General features: G+C 35.9%; 1 long non-coding RNA gene across 1 annotated transcript; it reads left to right on the forward strand.

Annotated features, from left to right (window-relative positions):
• The first annotated feature begins 391 nt into the window (after positions 1-391).
• Positions 392-6071, forward strand: LOC114258537 (uncharacterized). Its single transcript, XR_003627995.2, has 3 exons — positions 392-664; positions 4879-4914; positions 5814-6071. It is a non-coding gene; the product is annotated as an uncharacterized LOC114258537 (long non-coding RNA).
• The last annotated feature ends 6577 nt before the right edge of the window (positions 6072-12648 follow it).

A 12648-nucleotide genomic window follows, 5' to 3' on the forward strand; every position in this document is an offset into this window, starting at 1 on the left:
TCATTTTTTCAAATAAGTGTGTTTATATGTTATTCTTTTTAATCACACCTTCCAAACAAATGTGATTGTATATATTTTTTCAATTTTAATTTTATATAAAATAATTTCCAATTTTATGATCCGTGCGCGGCTGAGCAACCCACATACACACAACACAACACAACACAATTTAGCTTGTTTGGATTTTCATGATTTATTTTTTTAAAAATTAATTTTTTTTATTTTTATTAAATTTTTTTAATTTTTAAATACATCTAACATAAATACATTTAAACAATATAATATTTATAAAAAAAATATTTAAAAAAATTCACTAAATATCAAAAATATAAAAATTCAATATATTTTTTATATTCTTCTATATTTATTAATTTTTTAAAAATATATTTTTACAAATGAATCTAAAAAAAAGTACACTGGCCATTCCGGTTGAAGCACCAGGAGGAGCTATTCATCGCCACTGAGGGCAAGTACACTGGCCAGTTCGTATTCTGCGAGAAGAAGCCAATCTCATGGTCGGGAATGTCCTCCTCCTCAGATCCATCCCCGAAGGTGCTGTTGCCTGTAACGTTTAGCGCCGTGTCGGTGATCGTGGTGTTGTGGCTAGTGCTTCTGGCGATTACACCATTGTTATCAGTCATAACCGTGATAATGGTACCTCTAGGTATTGTGATTGTTTGTTTTAGTGCGAATTGATCTAATTCAATATTTGATTACTCGATTCCAATCTGTTTCGTAAATTGGGTAAATGGCTTTGAAATCAATGGATTTAGGGATTTAATTTGCAGAACTGTTAGTTATTAGGGTTGGATTAAAAACATTAGGCGATGACTTAATGTTGAGATATTTTACCAGAATTCTTGTTTTTAAGAATTTGGAATAACTATTTTGACCTAATCGTTTCAAATTAACTCATAAATCCAAAGAGCAACCTATCCTCGTAAAAATAAGGTTGTGTTGCTCATAAAACATTAGCAATATAGAAAATAGAAGTTAAATGTTGGCTTATTTTATAATAATCAAGTTCAAATTCTCTCACTTTAAATCAATGAATGCAAACACAACCTTATTTTTTTGGAGTTTAGCAATCTGGTTGTCTATTGAAAATCTTTTTTTCTTTTTTTAAAGCTATATTGAAAAGTTGTTACTGTGGTGTTTCTTCTTATATTTTCAATCAAAGATTTTTTTGATTAATAGTATTACTGGTGTGTGCAGCTCTTGATTGATTAATTACTGAAAAGTTGTAGTTCAATGAGAGTGTAATTGATCTGACCCTAGTCCTATGAGTGTCGTGTTGTCAATTTGGGGGGAAAATGGTTGTATGATATGCCAAAAGTTGTTACTGTGGTGTTTCTTCTTATATTTTGAATCTAAGATTTCTTTTGATTAATAGTATTACTGGTGTGTATAGTTCTTGATTGATTAATTACTGAAAAGTTGTAGTTCAATGAGAGTGTAATTGATCTGACCCTAGTCCTATGAGTTTCATGTTGTCAATTTGGGGGGAAAATGGTTGTATAGTGTTTGATATGCCACTTACCTCCAGCTCTTTCTGATACCTTCGTAGACCAACCTACACCACTGGTTAAAGTTTTGAGGTGTAATCTGCCAATACTTATCCTAGAGATTGTCCAAGGTGACCATTCAAATGGGAGTTTTGAACATAACATCCACTAGATGTGGCTTAGAAAATGGAAATTAGCATCTGGTTATTTATTTATTTATTTTTTTGATTGTATGTCAACTTGGGATAATTTGTTTGTCTTAAATAATATTATAATGTATGCCATTTACAGTCCCCATGATTCCATATTAGTGTGGAGTTATCCTGTGCATTCTTAATTGTGACTTCTGCACATTGTTCTTCTTTCTTCTTAGATTCATTTTTGCATTTAATGTTTGTGCAGTCGGTGTGAGACCCTTAACTTTTGAAAATCCTATTAAGTCCTTGACTTTTGAGATTTTATAATAAAGCCCTTAGTTCCGTGCAAAATTAACCCTAGAACCGAAAACGCATCGTAAATGAACCTGTACAAACCCTAATCAACCCCGATAGCTTAGTAACTGATTCTGACACCCTAATATTAACTGTAAGGCCTTTGACCTTGGTAATTTTATTCTAGGCCCTCACTTTTGAACTCTTTCTCGATTCCTTATTTATTTTCAATTTTAGCTATAGAGTTAAAAACGTGCACCAACCGAAAACTCGTAAACCCTAACCCGGGAATTCAGGGATCATTTTCAAAACCCTAATAATAATTAAATTAATTCCATAATTATATTTTTCACTCAAAAACCCTAGATTTCCGATTCCCATTAGATTCGCCGTTTAATTCGAAATAAAGAAACTTTAACCGAATTGAATTTTCAAATCCTAATTAAATTAAATACTACAATTAAGGCCTTGGCCCTCACATTTTTCTTGAATTACAAATTGACCCCAAATTAGTACTTTTGCACACACATATATATATACACATTTGTACTTAGATTTATTTTGTACACAAATATCTTCTAATTAGATACAATTTGTACACAAAAATCATGGAAAAATCTCCCCAAATCCAAGTACTATGGCTAGCCACCTCATCTTTGTATATATAGGTGTACTTTTGTGATCAAATCTGAGATATGATAAGATTTAGAAAGATTTGGGAGATAATGAAAGCTATAGGGATATATAGAAAGATTTTGTACATTTGCGCGCGCGCGCACACACACACACACACATATATATATACACATACTTGTAATAAATAAGTTTGTACATGAAGATCTTTATAAAATATGCAATTGTACATAAAATAAATCAATAGGATCCTTCCAAATCTTCATCATGGCCAACCATCATAACATCCCCTAGGTTATAATAAGAATCAAATCAAATATTCTCTAAAATCATGAGAATCAAATCATATATATATGTTTGTACCTTAATTCAATCTTTGTCTACAAATATTACATCAAATTATACACAATTTCCCAAATCTTTAGCACATGGCCGACCACTTTTTTCCCCTGGGATATTGTGACGACCCTGTCGCATACTGTACTTATAATTCTTTAAGTATGTATGTGCTTAGTGCTTGATGTGAATTTGAGTGCTAAATATGTGATTAATATGGTTTTTTGATTCATATCTGAATATCTATTGCCATTTCCGTTATAATCCAAAAATTGATGGCTGTAAAGGCGTCAGAAACCAAAATTAGTTAGTTTATTGTGACTGGCATAATTTTTAGAGCCTACTGAGAAGTTTGATTAAAATTTGATTCAGATTAAATTAATTAGATTAAATCAATTAGAATTAAGTGGGATTAGTTAACCTTAAGCTTACTTAATAGCCTAAGTTAATTACAAGTATATATATGTGTTGAGATGTGATTAAACTTATTTTGGACTCAAAAATCTGCTGGGAAAGAGAGCTTTAGAGAGAGAACTTGATTTTAGGGAGAGAAAAGGCTTGGAAGCTTGGAATTGCTTGCAAGATTGAAGGATTGTGAAGAATAACTCAAGTTTTTGCTAGAATTGGTGCATTTGAGGACTCTAGGTATGTAATTGAACCTTAATTTGTGAATTGGAGTCTTCAATGTGAGATTTAAAAGATTACATGATTAAATGAAAGAAATGAGCTTAAGAAGAAGAATCTAAACCCAATTCTTGCATGCATGCATAATTTTGTTGTATTCCATCATTTTGAGTATTATTTTTGTCATCCATGTTTAAATTAAGGATCATACCTTACATGCATTCATGAATTATGAAGTTTTGAAGATTAATTCCATGTTTTGAAAGTCTTGGAAGGGAATTGAAGTTGAATTGATGCATGTATAGACGTTTTGATCTCCATTTTGGCAATTCATAACACTTTTGAGCTCATGGTTTCAAGTTAAGCTTATACATATGTATTTCCATGTATTTTCAAGAGTATGGTTCAAACATGCAAGCTTATACACTTTGGAATTGAGTTTTGAGAAAAGAGTTTCGAAAATCTTGCATGCATGGAGTTTTAAGTTCAATTTTGGTTGAAACAAAGAGATTTTGAGCAAATGATTTTTAAGGGGTCATATATATATATATATGTTTTCTAAAGCAATTTTCTGTTTTTAAATGAGCCATACATGACCCAAGGCTTTGAATTTGTGTTTGGAAACTTTCTATTTTGAAACCCAGAAATTTCACAGATGGCTCGAGCGACCAAATGGTGGCTCAAGCGAACCATGGCTCTAGCAACCAAAAAATGGTTGTAGCCATCAACTTATTTTCAGCATGTTTTCAAAAGACGTTTTGAGTTCATATCTTTGTTTTCATCTCTTTCCAAGCATTCTTAGTCATGAATTATGACTTATTATGGATTAGTAAGTTAAGAAAAAACATAAATAAATGACTAGGAAAGAGAGGAAAGATTCATTCGGTTTGAACGTTGAATTTCATCGTTTGAGCATGAATCTTGTAATCTATGTTTTTGAAAGAGTTTCTAAGTGTTCTTTGAAGTTTTGAATAAGCCATGCAAGTCCATGATTTGAAATTGTGTTTGAAGTTTAACTCTGTAATGGAAATTTTAGAATTCCGCCTCGGCGCTCGAGCGAAAAATTTGTCGCTTGAGCGCACTTTGCATGCATCCAGTATTTTTGTAGACCTAGTGGTCCGCTCGAGCGACCAATGTTGCGCTTGAGTGAAGTGCCCTATTTCAAAAAATTTTGAAAAGCCATATTTTGTTCCAAATTCCATTCTTATTCCTTTTTGAACACTCTTAAGTATACATTGAGCATTTTAAATGAATTAAAAGGTTAGAAAGATCCTAAGAGAATTAAACAAGTTAAGGAGCGGATTGAATAGCATTGTGATCCAACTTGTGTATGTTTATGAATTGTGTAGGAGCATCCACGAGGACGAATCAACACTCTGAGCACTGTGAGTAATATCTTAGTAAAGATATTTTGTTATGTGCTATTTTCTTAAATGCTTGTATGGTAAGTTTCCGAATTTATGATTTCTGAATATGAATGAGACTTCAAATGTTTTGAATGTAATTTCTGAATTTGATTTGTTAAAGATCAAAGTATAATGGACCTAAGGTCGTTTTGCTTATAATGGACCTAAGGTCGTTTTACCTATAGTGGACCCCAGGTCGTTCTGCATATAATGAACCTAAGGTCGTTTTGTATGAGATGGACCTAAGGTTGTTTTGTGCATTTGATTCAATGGACCTAAGGTCGTTTGGTATATTTGTCTAAGGATCCAAGGTCTGTTTTGTATATTGATTTAATAGACCCAAGGTTGCTTTGAATATGAATGTATTGGACCAAAGGTCGTTTTGAATATGAACGTATTGGACAAAAGGTCGCTTTGAATATGAATGTATTGGACCAACGATCATTTTGAATATGAACGTATTGGACCAAAGGTCATTTTGAATATGAATATGTTGGACCAAAGGTCGTTTTGAATATGAATGTATTGGACCAAAGGTTGCTTTGAATATGAATGTATTAGACCAAAGGTCATTTTGAATATGAATGTATTAGACCAAAGGTCATTTTGAATATGAATATGTTTGACCAAATGTCATTTTGTCTATGGACATGTTGGACCCAAGGTCGTTTCATTCCTTTTACATGTTCTAAGTATAATGGATTAGACCCAAGGTCGTTCCGTTATGATTTGCTTAAGTACGTTATAAATGGGAATTGTGTTCCATATGTATTAAGTACAAATATGATTTATTTATATACGAATCTTATTCATCAACCTCTTTATTCTGGTATTATTTACTGGACTTTCGCTCACTCCGTTTATATATATGTATGTAGGTGAGCAGTGGGATGTCCAACCCCAGCCTTAGTGAGATTGTAAAAGGTTACTGAGATTTTGGAGTCAGCCAAGGTTGCTTCACACGAGGCTTTTGTTTTGATCTTCTTTTGTTTACTTTTGATGGTCATGTATGACTAGGTTTGTATATAAACCTTGGTTTTTGGTTTGCCAGTTTCTGAATGATCCTGGACATGTATAATCTTTTATGTTTTGTTGGGTGTGAGTTATTATATAAGTGAAAAGTTTTTGTTATGCCATATACGCATAGTTCATTGGACAAAATTTATTAGTCTGCTTTTGCTTTTGGCCCCTTATTGTTAAATATGTTTGATTTATGTCTGAGACTGTAGGTAATCTCATGATTACTGGCTGGTTATGATCTTAACCTCTAGAGGCGGGTTTAGGTCATGACAGATACACTAGGATTTTCTAAGATACACTTGGTACAAAATCCCTTGAATCATGGAACCATTATGACTTTGGTACCTATATAGATTTGTTATATATATACATGTGTGCTTGTAACTAGAAATAATTACTTAGTCCTAGATCTAACTAGATCATGATTAATGATATAATTAAGGCCCTAATCATCTCTCATTCCATTACATTCCAGCTAAATACAGCTCAATTCCATTTCATTCCAACCAATGGACATTTTGGACTTTTTCACACCAAATCCACTATTAATATATCCATCCCATTTGTTGAGCACATTTACACACTCACGCACACATACATGGCTGGGAGAGAGTAAAGAGAGGAAGAGAGCTTGGTAGTGGAAAAGAAGAAAGGAGAGGCAAAAATTGTGCAAATTGTTAGAATAAGAAATAATATTGTTTGATTTTATTTTCCCTTAATTTGTGTAATGGGTTGGCCCATAATTTGTGTCTTGTGGCACTCATGTAATTACTCATTATTATCTATATAAAAGGGGATAAGGTCTAACTCATTCTCTAACTTTTTCTCTTCTCTAAACCTATATGGTATCGGAGCCAAAATCCTAGCCCATACCTTCTTCTGTTTTGTCGGCAATCACCTTAGTATCACTACCGGCAGCCCTTTCTTCCCTAGGAGTCCAGTCGGCCCCCATAGCCTCTCACCCAGGCCATCGACAGTCAATCCACAGCCTTTGGCAGACCAAGACAGTCTCCTAGGGAGTCTGTCGGCAGCTTTTCTGGCACTCTAGGGGCCTGTCGATAGCCTCTTTGGCTTCCTTGGCCTCTGTTGGGGTCTCTCTTGACTCTTAGGCTTCGGTTGGCCCTCTCAGTCGACTCCCCTTTTCTGTCACAGTGTCGTTCTTCTCTCTCGCTGTAGTCAGTTCGTTCTTCTCTCTCTCTCTCTCTCTCTCTCTCTTTTCTTGTAATGATTTCGACCTAGTTACATTAAAAAAAAAATAAAAAAATGATACCTTAAAAAAAATGATACATTAAAAGAATAAATAAATAAATTTCATTCTTTTGATGATTTCTTTGTGGTCATAGTGTTTGCTATTCCTCAACCTTCTTTCGGGTTTGTGATTGGCATTGGGTTTGAGGGTTACTTAGTAGAATATTTATGGTAGATTTCACTAGTGAGTCCGCAACTTCTCAACCGTCTAAGAGCGAGAGTTCCCTTATACCTTCTACCATGACTGATAATCTCAACCCTGGCCTTAAAATCACCACTTTTCTATTCAATGGTTAGAACTATCTAGTGTGGTCGTAGAGTCTAACTATTTTCTTGAAGAGCAGAGGGAAGATGGGGTATGTTGATGGTAAAATGCAGGCACCTATCACCACAGACCTAAGTTATGATCAGTGGGAGATCACCAACTCCCTCATTATGGGTTGGTTGATACATTCTATGGTCCTGGAGATTGGAGAGGGCTATCTCTCTGTGGACACTGTGCAGGATATTTAGGAGGCCGTGACTACCACTTACTCCCGGAAGGGGAACGTTTCCTAGGTTTTTGAGTTACATCGATCCACTAAAAGGTCAGTACAAGGTGAGATGATTATACTTCAGTATTTTATCTTCCTTAGCAAGGGTGAAAGCAACTTGATCACCTTCAGGATTACAAACCAATCTATCTCACTGATTCTATTGGTTACCAGAAGTTTGTAGCGTAAAAGTAGGTCTTCAAGTTCTTGGAAGGCCTAAATGTGGAGTATGATCCGATTCGGAGCAGAGTACTTGGCATGGATGTGTTTCCTTCTCTCCAGGAAGCCTTTGCTTTTGTGCAGAATGAGGAGAGTCGTCGCTCTGCGATGCTTCTTTCTACCACTGCTAATCGCTTGGCCTTGGTTTCTACACCCCCTCACGATGGAGACCGTGTGACTCGTGGTTCTTGTCCTTCATCTGAGAAGGATAATTCTTTCTGTGACTACTACAGTAGACCTCGCCACAAATGAGAGACTTGTTGGAAGCTACATAGGCCTCCTTCTGGTGGCCGAGAAGACTAACCTGGTACTCGAGGGGCTTGGGTACATCTTTCAGACATAGTTGAGCCACCATCTTCCTCTTCGGTTGTCTCTCCTGATGCTAATGTTTCGGGGTTATCTGCCTCGGATTTTAAGATTGCTCTTTGCCACTTGCTAGATCATCGAGCCTCCACTTCTACTCCAGGTGCACCCTCTTCTTCCTTTGTCAATTCAGGTAACTTGGTTTCCTCTTCATATGCATTGCTATCTCATACGACTGTACTATAGATTTTTGATTCTGGTGCTTCCGACCATATGTCTGGCTCCTCTAATTTATTTTCAAAGTATAATCCCTCCTCAGGTCAAGAAAAGTGCACATTACTGAAGGTACTATTTTGTCTGTGTCAGGGAAAGGTTTAATTCATGCTATATCTTCCCTTCCTTTGTCCCCTGTCCTCCATGTTTCAAATTTTAGTGTTAATCTTTTATCTTTGAGTCGTATTACCTGTGACTTAAATTATAGCATGACGTTTTTTTCCTGATCATTGTCTTTTTCAAGACCTTATCACGAGGAAGAGGATTAGTAGTGGTAGAGAGGAACATGGTCTCTACATTCTGGATCAGACAAACAAGCTGGCTCATTCATCTATTCAGTTACTATCCACCAAGGACAACATTTGGTTGTGGCACCGTTGCTTAGGACATCCTTCCTTTTTATTACTTAAGCATATATTTCCTTCTGTTTTTTAGAAAAATAATGTGTCGGATTTTCAATGTGAGTCTTGTCAACTTGGAAAACAACACAGAGCCTCTTTTGCTCCTTCTATTAATAAAAGTTCAGTTCTATTTTCTTTTATTCATTTTGATGTATGGGGTCTATCTCGTTTTGTGTCTTTAACCGGTTAAAAATGGTTTGTTATCTTCATCGATGATTGTTCTAGGGCCACTTGGGTATATTTGATGAAAGATAAAAGTGAAGTATTTTCTGTGTTTCAAAACTTTCATAAAATGGTTTGTACTCAGTTTGGGGCGGTTGTCCAAATTCTACGTTCTGATAATGGGAGGGAATATATTGACTTTGGTCTTGCAACTTACTTCGCCACTCATGGCATTATTCACCAGACTTCATGCACTAATACCCCTTAACAAAATGGTATTGCCGAACGCAAAAGTTGCCATCTCCTTGATGTCGCTTGTTGTCTATCCTTTGAGATATGGGTTCCTCGATCCTATTGGGGGGGAAGCGGTTCTCATTGCCACTTATTTGATTAATCACCTTCCTACCCAAGTCCTTAAAAAACAAACACCTCTTCAAGTTTTGTTTGGGTCTATCTCTTCCAGGTTCTCCGTTTCTCCTAAGACCTTTGGCTGTGTTTGCTTTGTCCATAATCATTCACCAACTCGTGGTAAATTGGATCCTAGGTCTCTTAAGTGTGTTTTTTTTTTGGGTTATTCTACCACTCAAAAGGGTTATAAGTGTTATCATCTTCCCACTGGCAAATGGTTGGTCTCTATGGATGTCACTTTCTTTGAGTCTCAGCCTTACTTCCGACCTCCCCGGTATCACAGTCATCTCTTCAGGGAGAGCTTTGGTGTAAAGAGATTCTTGTTCCACTTCCTCCAGTGGTTACACCGATAGAGGATGATGAGCCAGCAATTGTTGAGGAAAAGAAGCAAGCAAAGTTTATATCAGGGACAAGGACAGACATCAAGTCACCTGAATACAAGAGACTACTTTCCCTCCTCTACTGCCAACTTCTTCTCCGGATGAGTGTCCAGAATCACCCTCATCTCCTGAGAGTCTAGGTAATTCTAATTCTAGCGCTCCTATTCTTGAGTTTTTAGATCTTGATGTTCCCATTGCTAATAGGAAGGGGGTTAGGTCATGTACTCATCATCCTATTACTAATCATGTCTCTTCTTCTAATTTGTCTTCCTCGTATAAAGTCTTTTTGTCTAAAGTGTCTTCTGTAAGTCTACTTACCAATTTTTAGGATGCTCTCTCTATTCCTGAATGAAAACATGCCATGATGGAAGAGATGAGATCTCTTAGCAAGAGTGGCACTTAGGAGTTGGTAGAGTTACCTAGAGGCAAAAATCCAATTGGGTGTAAGTAGGTGTACACGGTAAAACACAAAGCAGATGGTTCCATAGAGCGGTACAAAGCAAGATTGGTTGCTAAGGGCTTTACTCAGATTTATGGAGTAGATTACCAGGAGACATTTAGGAGTTGTTTGGGATGATCTAAATAAGTGCACTTTTTTACTTTTTATGAAATATGGGTTGGGTTTGGGTTAGGTTTGAAGTGATGTGTAAGAGAGGTGATGTGACTTAAATAAGATGATGTGACTTAAATAAGATAGTGACTTTTTAACTTTTTATCTTTTTCAAGACATGCCAAACTTGGCCTTATACTGACTGCTAAGATGAACTTTGAGAGAATCTTACTCTCTCTTGCTGCAAATTTGGATTGGCTACTTCATCAGTTTGATTCTGCAAATTTGGATTGGCCACTTCATCAGTTTGATATGAAGAATGTTTTCCTTTATAGAGACCTAGCAGTCTATATGGATATTCCCTCTAGTTTTGCAGATGCTAAGTCCAAAGATAAAGTATGCAGGCTCCGAAAGTCGCTTTATGGGCTAAAGCAGTCTTCTAGGGCTTGGTTTGAAAGGTTTGCTTAAGCTATGCTGAAATATGGATTCAAGCAAAGTCAAGCTGATCACACCTTGTTTGTGAAACACTCCTCACATGGTAAGACCACAGCTCTTATTGTCTACGTTGATGATATTGTTCTGACAGGAGATGATGTTGAGGAGATTCCTCGTTTGAAGGAATACTTATCTAAGGAGTTTGAAATCAAAGACTTAGGAAATTTTGAAGTATTTTTTGGATATTGAAGTAGCTCAGACTAAGGATGGCATCTTCATATGCCAGAGGAAGTGTATACTTGACTTGCTAAAGGAAACTAGAATGCTTGGAGGTAGACTGCATGATACATCTCTAGAACCAAGCCAGAAACTAAGTGAGGATCAAGAGGGAGATCTAGTGGACAGGGGGAGATACCAGAGGCTAGTGGGTAAGCTCATGTACTTATCTTACTCACGTCCAAACATTGCCATTGCAGTAAGCATGGTTAGCCAGTTTATGCATGCTCTTAGAAATTCCCACTTAGAGGTAGTTATGAGAATCTTGAGATACTTGAAGGCCTCTCCTAGAAAAGGTCTCTATTTCTCAAAACATGGACATCTCAGCGTGGAGGCATTCACTGATGCGGATTGGGCTAGATCAGTCACTGACAGATGATTGACTTCAGGATATTACACATTTGTTGGAGGCAACCTAGTCACGTGGTGCAGTAAGAAATAGAATGTGGTTGCTAGATCTAATGCTGAGATAGAATTCAAGGCTATAACTCAGGGTGTATGTGAATTACTATGGATTAGACTATTATTGGGAGACTTAGGGATACATCAGACCGATTCCATGAGATTATACTGTGACAATAAAGCCGCAATCAATATCGCTCATAATCTAGTTCAACATGACACAACTAAGCATGTGGAGATTGATAGACACTTCATCAAGGAAAAGCTCATTAGTGGCATCATATGTATTCCATTTGTGAAAACTGGGGACCAACTAGCTAATGTTCTCACCAAGGGACTAGGGAGCAAACCATTTAATGGCATTCTCAACAAGCTGGGCATGAGAGATATCTTCGCACCAACTTGAGGGGGAGTGTTAGAATAGGAAATAATATTGTTTGATTTTATTTTCCCTTAATTGGTGTAATGGGCTGGCCCATAATTTGTGCCTTGTGGTACTACTATAATTACTCATTATTATCTATATAAAAAGGGATGAGGTCTAACTCATTCTCTAACTCTTTCTCTTCTCTAAATCTATACAAATATCCTAGCTAGGCAACAAGTAAGCCACAACACAACCCTTTATTTTATTTTTCTTTTTCAAATACATGTTCTTAGAGGTTCTAAACATTAATTTTAGATGTGTTTTAATGGTGTTCTTGTATTAAAAATGAAAAGAGTTAAGTTTTGTTCCACACTTGTGTTTTTTCTTAATCGGTGCAAAACTATGTTTTTCTATACCTATCTCTCATAATTTCCAAAGGCACACCTTCAATTCAAATTTCTGAGTTTAATAAATATTATTTATCATGTTTTCAAAACAATAGAAGTGAAAAATTATCCATGGTTTCCCTCTTTTCTTACTTTCTTTGTTATTTCAAGTTTTGTGCTCAAAGAACCAGTTTTTCAGCCCACTTGCAAAAATTCTACAAAAATGTGGAAAAATCTCCTTGACTTCATTTTTATGTCAAAAGCTTCCTTTCAGTGTCAGCTTTTATGGAAAAAGAGTGAGCGGTTTGAGAAAAAACCCTATTTTCGTAACAGTCGATGAATTTGGGCAA

Source organism: Camellia sinensis, chromosome 11, assembly GCF_055761805.1.
Source record: "Camellia sinensis isolate YWXY chromosome 11, ASM5576180v1, whole genome shotgun sequence".
Taxonomy (NCBI): Eukaryota; Viridiplantae; Streptophyta; class Magnoliopsida; order Ericales; family Theaceae; genus Camellia; species Camellia sinensis.